At 42.8% G+C, this 23,573-nt stretch overlaps 1 protein-coding gene across 2 annotated transcripts in view; it reads left to right on the forward strand.

Annotated features, from left to right (window-relative positions):
- NSG2 (neuronal vesicle trafficking associated 2) overlaps positions 1–23,573 on the forward strand; it is a 1,037,752-nt gene that overhangs the window by 104,180 nt on the left and 909,999 nt on the right. The window lies entirely within an intron of this gene.

Genomic DNA, 23,573 nt, shown 5'->3' on the forward strand with positions numbered 1-23,573 from the left:
TTCCAACACCAAATTCAAATGTGCTGTTTTTCACTGATTTTTCCAATTACGAAATGGAGTTTGTGGTAAGCACTGCCTACAGATTATAAATTCCATCAAAAGCTTAATGAAATCCACAGATAGCACGTGGAAATACTGGAAAGCAACCAGTAACCATACAAATAAAGCAAACTTTTAAATGGCCTGTGTAGGCCGTGAGTTTGGAAATTACTTAATCAAATCATTGAATACAACCTTCCTTACTCTCAGGAAGATATATAAACATGAATTTAATGAAGTTAAAGATTGCTACTTAAGATCCTAACTTAATGTAAAACCTGCTAACCCAGTAGCAGGTCTGTATATTGCTGTTTGACAGATATTGTGCCCACCTAACAAACCATAATAATATTCATTCAAAAGTGACCCTGTATATGCTTTCATTTATCACCTACAGCTAAAATTATACCCATATTCTCTACAGTTTGAATTTCTTATTGGGAATAAAATGAAAAAGAGCATCCCCCAATGTTGACTGCCATAAAAATTAAGTAAAACAAGTAAATGCAAAGTGTTGTGTTGCAGAGAGTGTGCATTGTTACTCTGCCCAAAGAGCTGTCTGGTTTTCTGCCAGGAAAAAGTGAATGGACAACCAATCACAGTAATGTAGTTAAATTTAGACTGTTCAGACACTAAGTTTACTCCACACCTTCCAACAAACCACAGCAGTAGTAACTTCAGTGTGATTAGGCTCAGCCTGCCATTTGCTTTTTTCCACCAAATGCAGCCTGTAGCTTTCAATCTTCTGTTTTCAAAATGTAGAACATGAATGCCTCTTGCAATATGGATCAAAAGAACTTAATTTGGAATGCTTACAACATAGTAAATAAAATAACCGTTTCTACATATTATCAAAACAAAATTTGGAGTGTTATGAGCGGGCAGACTTTAAACATTATCTATATAGTACACTGTCAGGAATACTGGAGGAGCAAATGAGTGTAACTAAGGAAATTATTTTTTTCAGAGCAGGGATACGGGATCTGAATTGCCTAGACATAGTAAGGCCATATATTTACAAGGAATAGATGAAAATACCTATCAACTTCTTTGCTCAAGAATTTTGGACAGTGCCAAAATTTATATATACATATATATATATATATATATATATATATATATATATATATATATTTGTTAAGCAGGAAAAAATTAATTGGGCAAAGTGTTCCTTTTCGGGTCTATATTACCCGATCGAATGTTTAGGTTAGCGAATACCTAAACGTCGAACTGGTAATATCGAAAAATTAAAACAGCAAATGGCCGATTTAACGTTGGGAATGAATTCCTTCGGCCAGAAAAAAAAAATTTAAACCAAAATGAAGTGGGGGGCTTTGCCCCACACACCCCTGATGTGGGGGGGTGTGCCCTACACACCCCCTAACTAAATATACCAACTCCATGATCGCTCTACAGTGGGGAAAGGGGCAAAATCTGCATAACGGCCAAGGGAATTCTTTCCCTGCATTAAATCAGCTGTTTGTGGCTTTTTGCTTTCTCTATTAACAGATCGACATTTAGGCGTTTGCTAACCTAAACGTTTGATCAAGTAATAGGAACCCTTCCTTTTCTGGGGCAAATCAGAAGCATTGTTCAGTTAACTGACTTGCTCAAAGGCACACGTTATGCAAATGAAGGTGGAAGAATTACAACCCTGTACTTTTCACTACAGGAAACGGTTCATTAATAGCTCAGAGCCACAGATGCCAGAAAATTCTAATTCAGTTACACAAGTTAACAAAATAACAGGTGTTGCAAGGACATGCATTTTCTAAACAATAACTATAACACTGTAATGACTTGCATTAGTAGTTTATTGGTCGTTTTGGGCCAGTTCCTAGCTTCTTTCAGCCCCCTGATATAAAAAATGCTAAACGCGCGTTTTTTAGCTTGTACCTACTCAGCACAGATCCTCGTGGTGGCCAGCAGAGTAATCCAAGCTTCAGAGAGCTAAAAAAGCGACTTTACCTGATTTAAGTATATTTTTTGTGGCTTTCCACTTCTATTTATCTAGCAACTGTATTTCGCCTGCTTGCTGCTATTATTGTTTATTCTGCATTTATTCTGTTATTGCACTTGTTTCTCAGTTTGTTACTTTTAAAATCTGTAACTGTTGCAAATTGTTTGTGTAGGCTGTGATAGCCGATTTATAGCATTTATAAGTGTTTACTGTATCTGTTTCTGCTTGTTTTCTGAAAAAAAAAAAAATATATCTCTTGTTTTCCTGCCTTACTGAGCTAGAATAGTCCAGTTTCAGAGCTTGCTGATCCCTGGGCTTTGTTTGCAGTTCCTGTTACTGATCCTTTACCTAATTTGGAAGAGAGGAAGTTCCCTTGCTTACCAGTGGGAGTGGGAAGCATTGAGCTGCCTGTTGGTCCAGTTTTGTGAGGTTTCAGCCAGCAACTTGTAGTTTATTGGTCGTTTTGGGCCAGTTCCTAGCTTCTTTCAGCCCCCTGATATAAAAAACGCTAAACGCATTTGCGCGATTTAGCGCGGACCTGCTACCGTTGCACACTAGGGCAGCGCCGGTTAAGCAGATTTAAACTATTAGGGCTACCTAAAGTCCACTCTTCAAATTTTCCCTTAAAACTACCTTCCTCGAACTATACTACTGATCTAATCAGCATATCCTATAACTAAAAAGATCATCTCTACCTAACTACGAGTAGCCTATTCTGTATCTGTCAAACCTAGCACTTGCTCCTACAGTACTTATCACCGAGATACAGCACTCTTGTTATAGATAGTACCCCAAAAAGGCGAAACCCCATTTCTTGGACACCCACATCCCCCGGAATCTCTTTTTAAAGTTTTTTTGTCTATTCCTTCTAGCATGTCGAGGGATCAGTTGCTAGTATCCTCTCCTGCTCAGCTGGTGAACCTAGGAATATTGAGGCAATGTTACAATTGCCTCATGTACACAGACAACCCTCTCCTCCTCCCACAAAAAACAAATACATGCAAGAGATGCAACTATACAGCCAAACTGGAGGCTGAGCTCTCTCAACTTAGGACTGGCAAGACCAGACAGGAGGAGAAGGTTACCACACACACTATAGACCCAGTCTCACATAGTACCATCACAACCTCAAATCATACACATAAACACACAAAGACATACTCAGAGGCTCTGATCAGAAATCTACCAAAACAGCAGAGGCCACCAAAGCAGACACCCAAACAACCACCACCTCAGAACACAACACCTGCAACACATAGACCTCACAGTCAGAGTGTCAAACAGTCACAGCCCTTAAGGCCAAACACAATGCCAGACACACTAGTCATTGGTGACTCCATAGTCAGACACACTGACGTCCCGCTCACCAGACTGAGTAAGGAGAGAGTTACAGTAAGCTGCCTGTCGGGCTAGACTCCACCACACAACGCAAGCACTCAGGTCTCTCAACAGCAGGTACAAATACGACTCAGTCATTGTCCACGCTGGTGTAACCGACCTGAGACATACCTCCTTGGACTACATGAAAAGAGACATTGAGGAGCTCTCTGATTATGTAGCCCAGGCAGGTATGACCCTGACCTTGAGCAGTATCCTACCTTCACCAAGAATGATGCCACAATACAGAGATAAGATGATCAGCTTTAACAATTGGCTTAAACTCTGGTGTCATTCAAAGGGGATCCAATGTCTGTCTGCCTGGGACGACATGTTGGACAAGCCACGCTGCTTCGCAAGGGACAGCTTGCACCTGTCACCCCTGGGATTCCGGATATTGGCAAAGGCTCTTGCCACCCCCATAGTGCCTTTTTTAGGCAAGGCTCAAATTCTAAACCTACCACCCTAGAACACAAAAACGAAAAAAACTAAGGGTAATGCTGCTCAATGCCAGAAGTCTAAATCTCAAAATGCACGCACTCGAGGCCCTTCTCAGTATGGAGAACATCGATGTCTGTGCTGTGACAGAAACCTGGTTCAAGGCTCCTGAGAGCACCCCAGCACTAACAGGTTTTACCTCATACCATGCGTTCCGGCCCCAAAATCCGGACAATACCAAGAAAGGAGGGGGGGTATCCATATTCATCAAGGACACCCACACCTCAAGACTGGTGGCAACGCACGATGCATCGGAGACCATCCAGGTGCAATTAACCATAGGCAAGACTGCTCTGCAAATTGTAGCATGTTACAGGCCACCCTCACAAACTCAGGAACCTCACATGGCTTTCCTGAAAACACTGGAGGGGATAAATGTATCTCCAAACACCATCATAGTAGGTGACTTCAATTACCCTAATATAGACTGGGAACACTACTCAAGCCCAAACACCCTAGCCCAAAAGTTCCTGGAATTCATAAACTCAAATGCCATGGAACAACTAGTCACCATCCCCACAAGAGGAGAAAACATACTTGATCTCATCATCACGAACATGGGAGCACAATGTTCAACACCGAAGTATACCCTCACTGGTGAGATCAGATCACAAACTAATCTTGCTGGAGGTCCTCATCCCACCCCACCTGAAATAAAAAGACCACAGTAAAAACTTCTCGAAGCCGACTTCACACTTCTAAAGACTAGTGTGGTCTCCTTTAAGGCCCCCGAGCCGGCGGAAAACAGTACTCAAGCCGCTGAATCACTTACAAATGCCTTCTACCAGCACCTGCAGCACTGCATGGATAAGGCAATCCCAAGCAAAACAAAGACTCTTTGTACCAAGGGCAAGCGTCCAGTCTGGTGGATCCCAGCCATAAACAAACTCTACAACAAAAGGAGGAAGCTACTACAAGATAGAGCAAAATCCTTAAAAGGTACGACACCCTTGATCACTATAAGTAAAAAACTAAGAGCTCTCATAAAATCATCCAAAGCAAATTTTGAGAGAAAAATAGCTAAAGACTCAAAGGACAATCATAAGGCCTTCTTTAGCTATGTTAGAAACCTGGGAGGAAACTCCCAGATATGCTCAGAACTAGTTCAAAATGATGTGAAGATTACTGATCCTACAGACATTGCCAACATACTGGCTGACAGGTTCAGTGCAAACTCCCCCCCCCCCTCCCCCCCAAAAGGAGAGATATCTATACCAAATGGTTGCAGCCCCCCAAACATCTCAAACGCCCAAGTGAGAACTGCTCTCTCCAAAGCAAAATCACAGCATCCATGGGACCTGATGGTGTCCCAGGCTGTGTGCTCCACGAACTCAACGAGGAATTAAACCCACAGCTAGGACAGCTGTTTAATCATAGTCTCACCTCTGGATACGTACCCAGGGAGTGGCGCACTGCGACTGTGGTCCCACTTCACAAAGGCGGTGCCTCCACAGACCCTGGAAATTACCAGCCCATTAGCTTGACAAGCCTTATCTGCAAAGCTATGGAGAGGATCATAATGGACCTCATAAATAAAGACATAGGGAATTTGCAGACATTGGATCCAACCCAGTTTGGCTTTGTCAAAGGCAGATCATGCCTTTTAAACTTGGTTGACTTTTTCGAAACAGTCACCAAAGCCATTGATGAGGGAAAGGCAGTCCATACAGCCTACCTCGATCTGGCGAAGGCCTTCGATACAATACCCCACTCGGGTATCATTGAAAAACTCATCAGCTTAAATGTTAACCCATACATCACAAGATGGGTTGCAAACTGGCTGAGTGACAGAACCCACAGGGTCAGAGTTGCTGGCGCCATGTCAGACTCAAAGCCTGTCACAAGTGGTGTCCCACAGGGCTCAGTCCTGGGCCCACTCTTGTTTGGCATCTACTTTTCCGAAGTACAAGCAAACACAGGAGGGTTATGGCTGACAAAGTTTGCAGATGACTGCAAACTGAGCGCCGTAGTCGAAAACACATCTGACACAGATATCCTTCAGAAGGGTCTCACAGAAACAGATGACTGGTGCCAGAGCCATGGCCTAAAGTTAAATGCCAAAAAATGCATAGTCATACCATTCGGGAAAAACAAGGTTACCCCTAGCTACCATATAGGTGGTAATCCTCTGAGCACAGAAGAAGTTATCAGGGACCTGGGGACCCAGGTTGACAGTAGCCTGTCATTCGACACCCATGTAGCTAAAGTAGTTAGGAAGACCTTCTACATTGCCCACCTCATCATGAAGGGATTCACATCTAGATCAAGGGAGGTCATAGTCTCCCTATACTCATCACTCATCAGACCAATGATTGAGTACAATGCCCCATTCGAATGTATCTGACCCGACACTTGCAGCAGCTAGAGAGGACACAAAATTCCTCACCAGAAGGATAAAGGGTCTCAAAAATCTGTCCTATGCTGCCCGACTGAAAGAACTCCAGCTCTATTCAGTCGCCACCGCTTGCTCAGAGGTGACCTTTGCCTGACATACAAGGCCATGTCAAACCCAGAGTTGATGAATATGCTTCACCTCATAAAATCTAGATCCGTCAGAGCCACAAGGGCGGGAGACTTAAACCTCGACACGGCTATTAATAGGACGTGCTGGAGGGATAGATTCATCACCCAAAGACTCCCTATGCTGTGGAACAAAATCCCGGTATATGTGAGGCAGAGCACCTCGCTGGCCTTGTTCAAGAGAAATCTTGACCAATGGATGGGAGATCGCAGATATACTCCAGGGATTACCTCAGTGTCACTGCTAGACAGAGGCACAGCAAAATAATGGGTATAGTTCCCCATACAAAAGGGGTGGCTTAAGCCACAAAACTATGGGCTAGGCTTATAAATGCCCTCGGGCAGATAGCCTAGTATGAACCTATGAACCTATGAACCTATTATTGACTGACTGCAATCATCAGTGATTTACCAGAAAAAAACAAGTTAAAGAGGAAGGGTATAAATGTGATACAAAATCCGAGATGTTTTACAGAATTAGAGGTACACTGCTATAGTTCTCATAAAAAGTTAACAGAACAACAGATTTTACATCTACATGCATTTTCTGAAAAAGAACTATGAAACCTAAATGACTGATATTATAACTATAAAATCGTTATTAATTTATCAGAAAATTAAAATGCTAACCAAGGTCTGGAAATTACTGCAAAGGAGCAATGCTCTAAGCTGTTAATGAGCTGTTTCTTGGAATAAAGTGTACAGAGTTTGACTCTTTCTACCTTCATTTGGATGACTTTGGGTAGGTCACTTAATCAGACAGTGTTCCTTACCATTTGGGCTTAAAAAAAGGAATAAATATGTTTATTTTCTGAGTGCAACTTATCTATTCATTATTGACTTCTTCTTCTGGCTTTTCCCGGTTAGGGGTCGCCACAGCGGATCACCTTGTCCGCACATTGAATGGCAGTGGAGTTTTATGGTGTCGAGTTGCCAGCCCGGCGCCCAACCTTCCACAGAAGGCACACTCACACGCACACCTAGGGCCAATTTAGAGTGTCCAATCCACCTGCAGCATGTCTTTGGGATGTGGGAGGAAACCGGAGCACCCGGAGGAAACCCACGCGACCACAGGGAGGACATGCAGACTCCGCACAGAAGGCACCCCAGCCAAGGATCGAACCGGAGAACCTCTTGCTGTGAGGCGGCAATGCTAACCACTGCACCACCGTGGCCGCCCATCTATTCATTATTGACTATTTGTAAATAAATACAGAGGTATAAACAATTTGTTCACAAGAGGCCTGTCTGCAATTCAGAGGTGCATTTGCATATTCTAGGAACACACACATTCCAGATCAAGCCGTGTCAAATTGTGATACTAACATTTCCTACTTCATTTGAAGCTTAAAACGTTATACTGATACCTACATTTCTGTGCTACTTTGTTTTCTGCTAAAGCTGACATGTTTATGAGCTATAATGCACCAAGCCAAAATTCATGCAGACTTTCATTCATATTTGTTCGAGTGAGGAGTCAGATACTGCTGCATTCCCATGTTGCCCTGGTACTGAACAAAACATGGAAACACAAGCTGGGAAGTACATCTATAGCGAATAAATATGTCGGATAATTTGACAATACCAAATACTCTAAATCTAGCCCCCTGATCAACAAAAGCCTCACTGATTTTAAGAAAATGATAAGCACCCAAGTCTTCCTTCTTGGTACTTCTCACAGCCTTAGCCTCTCTTCTGAGTCCCTACATTAGTTCTCCATCTTCACAATCTCACTCCTTCCCGGCTCCAAGATTTTATTTTAAGCAGACTACAGCAAGGTAAGTTAGATAAGACTTAGAAAATTAGACCAAAAGGATAACCCCTATCCAACCAGCATGCATCCTTCTTTCTTGAAACTCTGTGCTGAAGCACTTTCAAAGCCATTAATGCAAACATTTAACTTATTAGTAATAACTGCTATAATCCCTATAGCATTTAAGTATTCTCTGTCTTAATTCCTAGCTCTAAAAGAGCTTCATCATTGTCATGATCATCCTCAGACTACTGCTCAATGAAAAAAAAATTTCAAAAAGCTGCTATATAACCAGCTGACTAGCCACATCAGCATATATGGCCTTACATCATGGCTTCAGAAATGGGAACAGTACTTTTAACAACTATATTCCCTGTACTAGATAAAATCCTTACTGCCTAGGAAAGGGGGAACTTATCTAGTGCCATATTTAGTGATCTAAGCAAGGTCTTTGAAAGCATTAACCATCATATACTTCAGAATAAGTTAAGATTGTTGAACTGTAGTCTATTCATCAATATATGGATCAACAATTACATTCACAATAGTGAGACAGATAGTTGAGAAGAAGTTTGGGATGAGGAAAGTTCCTGGAATTTATAAACTCAAATGCTATGGAACAACTAGTCACCACACCCACAAGAGGGGAAAACATACTAGACCTGATCATTACCAACATGGGGACTCTATGCTCCATACCAGAAGTATATCCCTCATTGGTAAGATCAGACCATAAATTAATTTCACTGGATATCCACATCCCGACCCCACCCCCAGCCCAGAAAACCACAGTGAAAAACTTCTCAAAAACGAACTTCACACTTCTCAAAACTGAAGTGGAATCCTTCAAGGCCCCAGGGCCAGTGGAAACTATGGCCCAAACTGCAGAATCCTACATAAATGCATTCTACGGACATCTCCAGGAATGCATGGATCATGCTATCCCAAACAAAATCAAGACCCAATCATCCAAATGCAGGCGTCCAGTCTGGTGGACCCCAGCCATAAATAAACTGTACAACAGAAGGAGGAAGCTACTACATGATAGAGCAAAATCCCTAAAAGGGAAGGCATCTCTGATCAGTACTAGCAAAAAATGATGATCCCTCATAAAATCCTCCAAGGCCAGCTTCGAGAGAAAAATTGCACAGGACACTAAAGACAATCATAAGGCTTTTCTCAGTTATGTTAGGAACCTGGGATGCAACTCCCAGACTTGTTCTGAGTTGATTCTAAATGACAAAAAATACACTGAACCCACAGACATCGCCAGTATCCTGGCAGACAGGTTCAGTGCAAACTCCCAAAGAGCAAGTATCTATCCCAGCAGAGTGCAGCCTCCCAAACATCTCTGATGCTCAGGTGAAGGCCGCCCTCTCCAAAGCAAAAAACACTGCTTCCATGGGACTAGATGGCATCCCGGGTTGCGTCCTACATGGACTCCAAGAAGAACTAATCCCTCAAGTAAAACTGCTGTACAATCTCAGCCTCACTTCAGGATATGTGCCCAAAGAATGGCGTACAGCAACAGTGGTCCCACTCCACAAAGGTGGCACCTCTGCGGACCCTGGAAACTATTGCCCCATAAGCCTGACTAGCCTAGTATGCAAGGCTATGGAGAGGATCATCATGGAACTCATAAACAAAGACATTGGGGACCTACAGACACTAGATCCTACCCAATTTGGCTTCGTCAAGGGCAGATCCTGCCTTTTGAACCTGGTCATCTTCTTCGAAACAGTCACCAAGGCCATAGATGAAGGGAAGGTAGTCCACACAGCCTATCTGGACCTCACAAAGGCATTTGACACAATACCACACTCGGGCATCATAGATAAGCTATCCAGCCTAAATATAAACCCCTATGTCACAAGATGGGTCGCAAACTGCCTCAAAGACAGAACCCACAGAGTGAGAGTTGCTGGAGCCATGTCAGACTCGAAACCGGTCACAAGTGGTGTCCCACAAGGTTCTGTCCTGGGACCTCTCTTGTTCGGTATTTACTTTTCTGATGTACAGGCCAGTGTGGGAGGACTATGGCTCACCAAGTTCGCAGATGACTGCAAACTGGGTGCCATAATCGACTCTCCAGCTGACACAAACATCCTTCAAAAAGGTCTCGCAGAGATGGATAACTGGTGCCAGAGCCATGGTCTAAAGCTAAATGCCAAAATTGTATAGTCATACCCTTTGGCAAAAACAATGTGCCCACAAATTACCACATAGATGGTAACCCATTAAGTACAGAGAAAGTAATTAGGGATCTGGGGACCCAAGTTGATAGCAATCTCTCCTTTGACAACCACATTGCCAAAGTGGTTAGAAAGACCTTCTACATAGCCCACCTCATCATGAAAGGATTCACATCTAGATCAAGAGAGGTAATCATGCCCCTTTATTCATCCCTCATCAGGCCCATCATAGAATAAAGTGCCTCCTTTGGGATATACCCTACCCGACACCTGCAGCAATTGGAAAGACCCCAAAAGTACCTCACCATGAGGATCAAGGGACTCAAACAGATGCCATATGCTGCTCGGTTAAAAAAACTCCAGCTGTACTCAGTTGCATATTGCCTACTTCGAGGCGATCTATGCCTGACATATAAAGCTATGTCCAACCCAGAATTAATGGACATGCTCCACCTCAGTAAATCTAAATCCCTTAGAGTGACGCGCTCGAGGGACTTGAACCTCAGCACAGAAATAAATAGAACATGCTGGAGGGACAGATTCATAACCCAGAGGCTCCCTTCGCTCTGGAATAGAATTCCAATTCATGTTAGGCAGAGCACCTCACTGACTTTCTTCAAGAAGAAGCTTGATGAGTGGATGGGGGATCGTAGGTTTGTCCCGGGGATTACTTCCGTGTCACTATTAGACAGAGGCACAGTAAACTAAACTTTAAAAAGGGCACAGTATACTCAAATCAACGGGTAGCATAAGACAAACACAATCGGGCTAGGCTTATAAATGCCCCAGGGCAGATAGCCTAGTATGAACCTATGAACCTATGAACTGGTCATTCCTAGACTTTGAGAAAGCATATGGCAAGGTCCTGAGAAGGCTTATGACAAGGTCCCAAGAAAGCTGATTTGGGCAGTCCCCTTGATGGTTCAAGTAGCAGAAATATTGGTAGCATTAGTATAGGCTATGTATAAGGACCCAATGATACAAGTATGAACAGTATTATACTCACAAAGTGGTTCCCAATGTGAGTGGGTTTTCATCAGGGTTCCGGTGTAAGCCCACTGCTGTTCATAGTGGTGATGGATTACATTAGCAAAGAGATCAGAAGGGCCAGATCAAAAAAGTTGCTCTGTGGAGACAATTTGGCATTACATGCAGACTCTGAATGAGAACTTCAGCGAATGATAGGAGAATGGAACACAAAACTGAAGGCACGTTGGATAAAACTGAGTATAGATAAGACAGTTGCAATGGCAGCAAATGGGGAAGTCAGAAGAACCTGAGAAATGAGAAGAAAAGAAAATAGTGGGAAAAGTTAACGGCTTGAAGTACCTGGAAGGAGAGGTTGAGGAGATGGAAAGTCTGAATAAAGAGGTAAAGCTAAAATTAGAAGGGATGCAGCCAACTGGCACATAGAGTCAGGGACAATGTATGACAGAAGAATGCCAAAAAAGCTGAAAAGTTAGATGTAAAAAACAGTGGTGTGACCAATTCTACTGTATAGTGTAGAAAGCTGGGCAGTGAATGCAAAGCAGTTGAAGCTAAAAGTGTAGGAGATGAAGTGCCTGAGATGGGAGATAGAATCCACACTGTGGGACACAGGAAGAACACACTGTGGGACACAGGAAGAAATGAGGATATCAAAGCTGAAATTCAAGTAGCTCCAGTTGCAGAGAAGGTCAAGGAGAACAGATTATGGTGGTTCAGGTACATGTGCAGGAAAGCAGAAGACAATCTGGTGAAGAAGATTTTAGACAGGCACTAAGAAGGCAAGAGGAAATGAGGGCATTCAGCAAAGAGATGGATGAATTGTCTGAGAGAAGACCTGAAACAGTCAGGCATAACTGTCGAAAAAGGTAGGAGAGTGACATTGAAATGAGAGATAGTAACAGTTGACACCCCAAACCCGTGAAGAAAATGGTAAAAAATGGATTGTGGGTTCTCAACAGAACTTTCACTGTTGAAGTGAGCAACTCACCTACTGCTGAAGGTCACCTTTACAGCAGTTGTACCTGAAGGATCTGTGCTAGAACCAATCTTATTCTTTATTTTCATAAATGACAATCACTCAGTCATATGTCTGAGGACATTACCTTTTATGCTGTTATGATATTATACTCCACAAAAGTGGGCCTTTCTCTCAAACTATAATGGAATCACTACCTAAAATCTTTCTAGCAATAAACTACAGTAAAACTGCCATTGTGACATTTGGAACTAAAAAAACAAAAACTGCCATTCTTGGGTCCCTTTACAATTACCACTTACTTCCTCCAATACTTCCTTCAACAGTTACAGCAGTACAAATATCTATAACTTACACTAGACTCCTCTGTCTCTTTCAGAATATATACATTAGATTGTTTCACAATACCCTTATTATCGTATGTGCAGAACACTTTCAGAAGTTGCCAGTTTATGCTTGAGAACAAAATGAAGCATAATAGCCTCACGTTGTAAATGAATAATTTTATGTAGTAAGCAATTTAAAAAAAATCACATTCGAAATTAAACTGAGAAACTAAAAAAAGAATGCTCAATGCCTCCACCATATTAAAGTTGTACAATAATTCCCATAGCACTCTTGCAAGTAAAAATAAAAGACTTTAATGAGAACAAGTTGTGCTTTCGTCCCTATCCAAGGGACTTCATTAGAACAACACAGCACCCAAGCCAGTTCTTTATAAACCATTCAAAATTAAGCCAGAACCAATCAAAACTCAAGTCCAATTGTCTTGTGAAAATATTTAAAGCACAAGTCTTGTAAATAAGTGCATTTAATAAGAGACAAACAGTTTTGTTTTTCATTTTTCTGACGTGGGCAACATAACGAAGCATTGCAAGTGATTGAGAGACGCAAGGTCAAATACTTGAATCAGAAGGAACTGAATTATTATTATGACAAAGTGTCTCTTGAAAACTTTATTTCTGTGGACATTATTAGACACAGAATTAGCACAGATGAATTGCTTTCAGTTGTACTTGAACATAACAGAAGTTACTTAAGCTGATATAAAACTGCATAGGGTTTGCATACAGATGTTGAATGAGCACAATAGCAGAAAGTGCTGTACAGGTGTTACTGACATTTATCATTTTCAGACTAAACAATGGAATCTCATATATTTAACTGTGAAAGGAATGCACATTATGTTCAGATAGGAGAGTGCCTGATGAACTGGAAGAGCAGAGGTATAAAATCATATATAATTCAGTTGTGCAGTGCAATAACACATTTTGAGAAGAAACATAAAGAAACCTATCCACACCTCCAGGCTAGCCGCTCAGCATAATGCATCCGAGGTTATCCAAGTGCAACTAACTCTGGGCAAAACTGCAATCCAAACTGTAGCTTGCTACAGATCCCCCACCATGACCCAGGATTCCCACTCCTCTTTTCTTGATGTACTGGAAAATATTAGGGTTTAACCAAACACCCTAATAATGGGCAACTTCAACTACCCCACCATTAACTGGGAAAACTACTCGTGTACCAACTCTTTAGCTCAACGCTTTCTGGAATTCATAAACTCCAATGCCCTAGATAAACTTATCCACACCCCCACCAGGGGCAGCAATATCCTTAGACCTAGTCATTAACAACATGAGTGTTCCACACCTGAAGTCAACTCCTCGTCGGTCCGGTCTGACATAAGCTTATCACCCTTGATATCCACATCCCGCCCCCACCACCCATTAAGAAAACCACAGTAAAACATTTCTCCAAACCCAACTTCATGCTTCTTAAGACAGAAGTGGTGAACTTCATGACACCCATGCAGATGGACAATACAGCTACAACTGCTGAATCCTACACAAATGCACTCTATGAGCACTTACACGAGTGCATGGATCGTGCTATCCCAAACAGAACCAAGATGCTATCCTCCAAAAAAAGGAAGCCAATCTGGTGGTCTCCTGCCATAAACAAACTGTACAACAGAAGGAAGAAACTGTTGCAAAAGAGAGTAAAATCCCATGAATGAAGGAGCTCTCTGGTCAGCCTCAGTAAGAAGCTGAGATCCCTTATAAGATCATCCAAAGCTAGCTACGAAAACAAAATTGCCACTAATTCCAAGGAAAACCACAAAGCATTCTATAGCTATATCAAGAATCTAGATGGCAACACCCAGATCTGCTCTGAGTTACAGCACAAAGGCACGAAAATTACAGAACCAATTGATATTGCCAACATCCTGGCAGATAGGTTCAGTGCTAACTTTACCCCCCTCTCACCCCCTAAAGGGCCCATATCTATACAGGAAGAGTGCAGAGTCCCTGTAATCACAACTACGCAGGTAAAAGCTGCACTCTCTAAAGCCAAAAACACAGCATCCATGGGACTGGACAACATCCCAGGCTGTGTTTTACATGAACTTCAGAAAGAACTGACTCCCCACTTAAGCACCTTGTTCAATAATAGCCTTGCATCAGGCTTTGTGCCCACTAATGGCGCAAAGCAACAGTTATCCCTGTCCACAAAGAGGGAGCCACCACTGATCCCGGGAACAATCGACCTGTTAGCCTGATCTGCAAGGCCATGGAACATATCATCATGGAACTCATAAACATAGACATTGGTAACCTCCAAACTCTGGATCCCACCCAGTTCGGGTTTGTGAAAGGCAGATCATGCCTCCTGAACCTGATCGACTTCTTTGTGGCAGTCACCAAAGCCGTGGATGAGGGTAAGGTGGTTCACACAGCCTATCTTGACCTCGCCAAGGCTTTCAACACCATCCCCCATTCTGGAATTATAGCTAAACTCACTAAACTAGGTATAAATCCCTACATCACAAGATGGGTTGCCAACTGGCTCACTGACAGAACCCACACTGTAAAAGCTGCAGACTCCAAATCTGACCTCAAAGCAGTGACAAGTGGAGTACCACAGGGTTCCATCCTGGGATCTCTCATGTTTGGTATCTACTTCTCTGAAGTACATGCTAACACAGAAGGCCTCTGGCTAACAAAGTTCGCAGATGACTGCAAACTAGGAGCCATAGTCAAGTCCCCAAATGATGTGGACATCCTACAGAAGGGCCTCACTGAGACAGATGCCTGATGTCAGAGCCATGGCCTCAAGCTCAGTGCCAAAAAGTGCAGTGTCATCCCCTTTGGTAAAAACTCTGTACCCATGAAGTACCACATAGGCAGCAATCTACTTAACACCGAATGTGTGATAAGAGACCTTGGGACCCAGGTGGACAGTAGCCTCTCCTTTGATAGTCACATCGTCACAGTAGTCAGGAAGTCCTTCTATGTGGCACACCTCATCATAAAAGAGTTCTCGTCCAGGAAAAAAAGAGGTAATTGTTCCCCTCTACTCGTCACTCATTAGACCCATTATAGAGTACAATGCCCCTTTTGGAATGTACCTCACAAGACATCTGCAGCAGCTGGCAAGGCCACAGAAGTACCTCACAAAGAGGATTACTAGCCTCAAACAAATGCCCTACACTGACTGCCTCAAAAAACTCCAGCTTTACTCCGTAGCATATTGCCTACTCCGAGGTGATCTCTGCCTAACATATAAAGCTATGTCAAACCCAGAGCTGTTGGACATGCTACACCTAAAGAAATCCCAATCCCTCCGAGCTACATGCTCTAGGGACCTAAACCTTGTCACCACAATAAACAGGACATGCTGGAGGGATAGATTCCTGTCCCAGAGACTTCCTGTACTCTGGAACAAGCTACCCATCTATGTCAAGCAAAGTTTTTCATTAGCACTCTTCAAGAAAAATCTTGATGAGTGGGTGGGAAATAGGAAATACACCCCGGGGATCACTTCTGTGTCTCTGCTGGACAGTAGCACAGGAAAATAACTTTCTTGGGTGGCGTAAGCTATGGAACCTTGCTGGCTGGGCTTGTGTAGGCCCTTTGGCCGATAGTCTAGTACCTACCTATGAACCTATATTTTATTCTAATAACACACAGTGTGCAGTACCTTAATTGTAAAATAAAAGCAAGTATGTTTTCATCTTGTTGAAAATATTTATAATCTTTCATTTTCATTTATCCTACAGTTTTGTCATATTTAGCCTTCACATTGTCCTGTAAGCTCTTTTAAAACAAAAATTTTTGTAAGTGCATTGCTAAATAGTAATTTTTAATGGACAGTAGTAAAAAAAATCATACATATATACATAGGTTTACATTGAAAACCTTGAAACTGCATTGGTCGACTGGCATGTGGTCAAATGGCAGTTTTCAAGTTGTCAGAATGTTGAACCAAAATGTATCAATTACACTAGACTGAACGGGTAATGTAGTTTGAGTATTTGGGTTCAACATTGTGTAGGGAGATCGCTGTTCAGTGAGGAACATGGAATTAGCCCATTTCCTGACTGTAGTGCAATCTTGTAGTTGGTATATTTCATGTGCAGGGGGTGTGGGGGTGCAAGGGGTGTAGCCCCCCTGAAAAATAGAAGAATTAACATATTGTTGTCTGTAGAGTGTAATGGTACATTAATGTGCATAGCAGGAGGTGAGTGATGTCACCTCCTGCTATGTTGAATACATTGAACTACTGATGTCGATGTATTCATTTTCACCTTGGTTGCTGTTTTGAAATGCCAAATTTAGCATTTCACGTCAGCATTTTGAACAGTCGACCAAAGCAGATGATTTTAAACCTATTCTGGCTCAAAAAAATGAAAGATGAGGAGGCCATATTCATAGGTTCATAGGTTCATACTAGGCTATCTGCCCAAGGGCATTTATAAGCCTAGCCCATAGTTATGTGGCTTTCGCCACCCCTTTAGTTTGAATAAAACTATGCCTATTATTTTGCTGTGCCTCTGTCAAGCAGTGACACTGAAGTAATCCCTGGGGTATATCTGCGATCTCCCATCCATTGGTCAAGATTCCTCTTGAACAAGGCCAGCGAGGTGCTCTGCCTCACATGTACCGGGATTTTGTTCCACAGCATAGGGAGTCTCTGGGTGATGAATCTGTCCCTCCAGCACATTCTATTAATAACCGTGTCAAGGTTTAAGTCTCCCGCCCTTGTGGTTCTGAGGGATCTAGATTTTTTGAGGTGAAGCATATTCATCAAATCTGGGGTTGACATGGCCTTATATGTCAGGCACAGGTCACCTCTGAGCAAGCAGTATGAGACTGAATAGAGCTGGAGTTTTTTCAGTCGGGCAGCTTAAGACATATTTTTGAGACCCTTTATCCTTTTGGTGAGGAACTTTTGGGGCCTTTCCAGCTGCTGCAGGTGTCAGGTCAGATACATTCCGAATGGGGCATTGTACTCAATCATAGGTCTAATGAGTGATGAGTACAGGGGGACGATGACCTCCCTTGATCTAGATGTGAATCCCTTCATGATCAGGTGGGCAATGTAGAAGGTTTTCCTAACTACTTTAGCAACATGAGTGTCAAACGAAAGGCTACTGTCAACCTGGGTCCCCAGATCCCTGATGATTTCTTCTGTGCTCAGTGGATTGCCACCTATATGGTAGCTAGGGGTAACCTTGTTTTTCCCGAAGGGTATGACTATGCATTTCTTGGCGTTTAACTTTAGGCCATGGCTCTGGCACCAGTTATCTGTTTCTGTGAGGCCCTTCTGAAGGATATCTGTGTCAGATGTGTTTTCGACTATGGCCCAGTTTGTAGTCATCTGCAAACTTTGTCAGCCATAACCCTCCTGTGTTTGCTTGTACTTCAGAAAAGTAGATGCCGAACAAGAGTGGACCCAGGACTGAGCCCTGTGGGACACCACTTGTGACAGGCTTTGAGTCTGACATGGCTCCAGCAACTCTGACCCTGTGGGTTCTGTCACTTAGCCAGTTTGCAACCCATCTTGTGATGTATGGGTTTACATTCAAGCTGATGAGTTTTTCGATGATACCTGAGTGGGGTATTGTGTCGAAGGCCTTTGCCAGGTCGAGGTAGGCTGTATGGACTGCCTTTCCCTCATCAATGGCCTTGGTGACTGTCTCGAAAAAGTCAACCAAGTTTAAAAGGCATGATCTGCCTTTGACAAAGCCAAACTGGGTTGGATCCAAAGTCTGCAAGTTCCGTATGTCTTTATTTATGAGTTCCATTATGATCCTCTCCATGGCTTTGCAGATAAGGCTTGTCAAGCTAATGGGATGGTAATTTCCAGGGTCGGTGGAGGCACCGCCCTTGTGAAGTGAGACCACAGTCGCCGTGCGCCACTCCTTGGGTATGTATCCTGAGGTGAGGCTAAGATTAAACAGCTGTCCTAACTGCGGGTTTAATTCCTCATTGAGTTCGTGGAGCACACAGCCGGGGACACCATCCGGTCCCATGGATGCTGTGTTTTTTGCCTTGGAGAGAGCAGTTCTCACCTGGGCGTTGGAGATGTTTGGGGGGCTACAATCCTCTGGTATAGATATCTCTCCTTTTGGGGGAGGGAGAAGTTTGCACTGAACCTGTCAGCCAGTATGTTGGCAATGTGTGTAGGTTCAGTAATCTTCGCATCATTTTGAACTAATTCTGAGCATATCTGGGAGTTTCCTCCTAGGTTTCTAACATAGCTAAAGAAGGCCTTATGATTGTCTTTTGAGTTCTTGGCGATTTTTCTCTCAAAATTTGCCTTGGATGATTTTATGAGAGCTCTTAGTTTTTTACTTATAATGATCAAAGGTGTCTTACCTTTCAAGGATTTTGCTCTATTTTGTAGTAGCTTCCTCCTTTTGTTGTAGAGCTTGTTTATGGCTGGGGTCCACCAGACTGGATGCTTGCCTTTGGTACAAAGAGTCTTAGTTTTGTTTGGGATTGCCTGATCCATGCAGTCCTGTAGGTGCTGGTAGAAGGCATTTGTAAGTGATTCAGCAGTTTGAGTAATGTTTACCACTGGCTCAGGGGCCTTAAAGGAGACCACACTAGTTTTTAGAAGTGTGAAGTCGGCTTTTGAGAAGTTTTTCACTGTGGTCTTTTTTATTTCAGGTGGGGGCGGGATGAGGACCTCCAGCGAGATTAGTTTATGATCTGATCTCACCATTGAGGGGTATACTTCCGGTGTTGAACATTGTGATCCCATGTTCATGATGATGAGATCAAGTATGTTTTCAACTCTTGTGGGGATGGTGACTAGTTGTTCCATGGCATTTGAGTTTATGAACTCCAGGAACCTTTGGGCTAGAGTGTTTGGGCTTGAGTAGTGTTCACAGTCTATATTAGGGTAGTTGAAATCACCTAGTATGATGGTGTTTGGAGATACATTTATCCCCTCCAATGTTTTCAGGAAGGCCATGTGAGGTTCCTGAGTTTGAGAGGGTGGCCTGTAACATGCTACAAATTGCAGAGCAGTCTTGCCTATGGTTAATTGCACCTGGATGGTCTCCGATGCATCGTGCGTTGCCACCAACCTTGAGGTGTGGGTGTCCTTTATGAATATGGACACCCCCCCCCTCCTTTCTTGGTGTTGTCCGGAATTTGGGGCGGGAAAGCATGATATGAGGTGAAACCTGATAGTGCTGGGGTGCTCTCAGGAGCCTTGAACCAGGTTTCTGTCACAGCACAGACATCGATGTTCTCCATACTGAGAAGGGCCTCGAGTGCGTGCATCTTGAGATTGAGACTTCTGGCATTGAGCAGCATTACCCTTAGTTTTTTTCCTTTTTTGTGTTCTAGGGTGGTAGGTTTAGAATTTGAGCCTTACCTAAGAAAGGCACTATGGGGGTGGCAAGAGCCTTTGCCAATATCCGGAAGCCTAGGGGTGACAGGTGCAAGCTGTCCCTTGCGAAGCAGCGTGGCTTGTCCAGCATGTCATCCCAGGCAGACAGACATTGGATCCCCTTTGAATGACACCAGAATTTAAGCCAATTATTAAAGCTGATCATCTTATCACTGTATTGTGGCATCATTCTAGGTGAAGGTAGGATACTGCTCAAGGTCAGGGTCATACCTGCCTGGGCTACATAATCAGAGAGCTCCTCAATGTCTCTTTTCATGTAGTCCAAGGAGGTACGTCTCAGGTCGTTGACACCAGCGTGGACAATGACTGAGTCGTACTTGTACCTGCTGTTGAGAGACCTGAGTGCTTGCGTTATGTGGCGGATTCTAGCGCCCGACAGGCACCTTACTGTGACCTTCTCCTTACTCAGTCTGGTGAGCGGGACGTCAGTGTGTCTGACTATGGAGTCACCTATGACAAGTATGTTTGGTGTTGTATTTGGCCTTAAGGGCAATGACTGCTTTGCACACGGATTTTGTTGTTTATGTGTTGTTTGTGTGGTGTATTGAGTTTGCAGTTGCTTGGGTGTCTGCTTTGGAGGCCTCTGCTGTTTAGGTAAATTTTACTCAGAGCCTCCGAGTATGTCTTAGTGTGTTTATGTGTTTGATTCAGTGGTGTGGTTGAGTTATGTGAGACTGGTATTGTGGTGTGTGTAGTTGCCTTCTCCTCCTGCCTGGTCTTGCCAGTCCTGAGTTGAGAGAGCTCAGCCTCCAGTCTGGCTAAATAGCTGCATCTCTCACAAGTGTTAGTGTTATGTGGGAGGAGGAGAGGGTTGTCCGTGTACATGAGGTAATTGTAACATTGTCTCAGAATTCCCAGATTCACCAACTGGGCAGGAGAGGACACCAGCATCTGACCCTTCGACATGCTAGAAAGAATTATGAGTTGGTATGAGACAGAAAAGTAGTGGGCTTAGCAGGGAAGTGGGCACTCCTGGGGGGTTTTACTAGTGAGAGATTTGTATAATATAGGACTGCTTGACCTGCAAAGAAAATGCTTATAAGACAAGGGATATGCTTATAAGACAAGTGCTGAGCTTTTTGAGAAGAAAAAGCTATTTGGAACAAGTGCTGCACTTTTTAGTGAAGGTGTAAATTGTTTAGGTTCCTAACAGAGCAGTTCTAAGGGAAAAATTGAAGAACAGACTTTCTGGAGCCAGAAAGAGTTTAACCTTGTTTAACCGGCGCTGCCCGATGCTGCTCTAGTGCAACTCCGCGCTAAAGCACGTTAAAGCTTGCTTGATAGCAGTGGCTGGAAAGAAGCAGGAATAGACCCAAAACGGACAATAAAACTACAGTTTCAAGTCAGTAACCACCTCTACGGGGGGCAGGGAAGCTGCTCAATGTTATTCACTGCCACTGATCAACAGAGAGACCCTCCTTCAGCTTAAGCAAAAATGGCCTCACAGAAACTTTCAAACAGTTCAGGAACAGCAAGCCTGTAACTGAACTTTTTTAACTCTCAGAAAACTGGGAAAAAAGCAAGATTTTTTTTTGTTTTTGTTTTTTACAGAGATAGCAGAGGTTCACAAGTAATATCAAGTTATAACAGTGCAGTAAATGACCCCACACAAGAGTGCTAGGTCAAGGACAGAAAATATGCAAGTTTTAAGAAAAAAACGATTTAAAATTAAGTGCAAACAGGAAATTCAGCAAACAGCTTTTGGTTGTGCTCTAAATACAGCTACTAATACAGAAATCAAGTTTAACAAGCCAGAAAATGCTCAAGCTAGGCAGATATGCAGAAAAACTTAGCAAATAAACAGAGAAAAAATACTTAAAATCTCAAAAGTGGCTCCCTTCTTCTCTCAGCATTTTTCCTCTTGGAGGGTGCTTCACCAACAGCCAACAAGCCTGAAAAGATGCCCAAACCATGAGGCAACTAGGTTTTAAGAGAGGAAGATGAAGGAGTTTTGGAAATGACCCCTAGTGGCCAATAAAACTACAGTTTCAAGTCAGTAACCACCTCTACGGGGGCAGGGAAGCTGCTCAATGTTATTCACTGCCACTGATCAACAGAGAGACCCTCCTTCAGCCCAAGCAAAAATGGCCTCACAGAAACTTTCAAACAGTTCAGGAACAGCAAGCCTGTAACTGAACTTTTTTAACTCTCAGAAAAGTGGGAAAAAACAAGATTTTTTTTGTTTGTTTTTTACAGAGATAGCAGAGGTTCACAAGTAATATCAACTTATAACAGTGCAGTAAATGACCCCATACAAGAGTGCTAGGTCAAGGACAGAAAATATGCAAGTTTTAAGAAAAAAAACGATTTAAAATTAAGTGCAAACAGGAAATTCAGCAAACAGCTTTTGGTTGTGCTCTAAATACAGCTACTAATACAGAAATCAAGTTTAACAAGCCAGAAAATGCTCAAGGTAGGCAGCTATGCAGAAAAACTTAGCAAATAAACAGAGAAAAAATACTTAAAATCTCAAAAGTGGCTCCCTTCTTCTCTCAGCGCTTTTTCCTCTTGGAGGGTGCTTCACCAACAGCCAACAAGCCTGAAAAGACGCCCAAACCACGAGGCAACTAGGTTTTAAGAGAGGAAGATGAAGGAGTTTTGTAAATGACCCCTAGTGGCCAATAAAACTACAGTTTCAAGTTAGTAACCACCTCTATGGGGGGCAGGGAAGCTGCTCAATGTTATTCACTGCCACTGATCAACAGAGAGACCCTCCTTCAGCTTAAGCAAAAATGGCCTCACAGAAACTTTCAAACAGTTCAGGAACAGCAAGCCTATAACTGAACTTTTTTAACTCTCAGAAAAGTGGGAAAAAAGCAAGATTTTTTGTTTTGTTTTTGGTTTTAGAGAGATAGCAGAGGTTCACAAGTAATATCAAGTTATAACAGTGCAGTAAATGACCCCACACAAGAGTGCTAGGTCAAGGACAAAAAAATATGCAAGTTTTAAGAAAAAAACGATTTAAAATTAAGTGCAAACAGGAAATTCAGCAAACAGCTTTTGGTTGTGCTCTAAATACAGCTACTAATACAGAAATCAAGTTTAACAAGCCAGAAAATGCTCAAGCTAGGCAGCTATGCAGAAAAACTTAGCAAATAAACAGAGAAAAAATACTTAAAATCTCAAAAGTGGCTCCTTCTTCTCTCAGCATTTTTCCTCTTGGAGGGTGCTTCACCAACAGCCAACAAGCCTGAAAAGACGCCCAAACCACGAGGCAACTAGGTTTTAAGAGAGGAAGATGAAGGAGTTTTGGAAATTACCCCTAGTGGCCAATAAAACTACAGTTTCAAGTCAGTAACCACCTCTACGGGGGCAGGGAAGCTGCTCAATGTTAGTCACTGCCACTGATCAACAGAGAGACCCTCCTCCAGCCCAAGCAAAAATGGCCTCACAGAAACTTTCAAACAGTTCAGGAACAGCAAGCCTGTAACTGAACTTTTTTAACTCTCAGAAAAGTGGGAAAAAAGCAAGATTTTTGTTTTTGTTTTTGTTTTTTACAGAGATAGCAGAGGTTCACAAGTAATATCAAGTTATAACAGTGCAGTAAATGACCCCACACAA

The sequence above is a fragment of the Protopterus annectens genome, chromosome 4.part0, assembly GCF_019279795.1.
Source record: "Protopterus annectens isolate FY-2018-M chromosome 4.part0, PAN1.0, whole genome shotgun sequence".
NCBI lineage: Eukaryota > Metazoa > Chordata > Ceratodontiformes > Protopteridae > Protopterus > Protopterus annectens.